Consider the following 477-nt stretch of genomic DNA (forward strand, 5'->3'; position numbering starts at 1 on the left):
GGAGATAACAAGTGTTTGATAGCCGCCACTACAGATTCTTAAATCATTTTACATTCGCACCAGGGAGCTTTCATAATCCATTACTTTCTAAAATTGTAAACTGCACAAAAAGCGGTCTGGCACATTGACAGACCGTATCGTATCATCGTATCATCAGATAACATTGTATGGCCAGATATTTTCATTTACATTCTACAACTTAAGAGCGTATCATCCCTGTCAGAACGAAAATCACCTTTGATGCGTCCTTCACAAAAGACCTTAACTGCAACTGATTTAAGTGCCGTTACATTCTGACCACCATACATGACCTAATTACCCGTAGACATATTACCCTTGCCGATGATTTGCCAAAGGGATTACGTAGTCCAGCAATCTCGACCCCAGTGCTTACCCTGGCCGTCATGCGCAAAAGAGCTCCGGGGTCGAGATTGGTCAAGGTGCCTAATTAATTAATGACGCCAAACATGCGCAGTG

This window comes from Porites lutea, chromosome 10 (genome assembly GCF_958299795.1).
Source record: "Porites lutea chromosome 10, jaPorLute2.1, whole genome shotgun sequence".
Lineage (NCBI taxonomy): Eukaryota > Metazoa > Cnidaria > Anthozoa > Scleractinia > Poritidae > Porites > Porites lutea.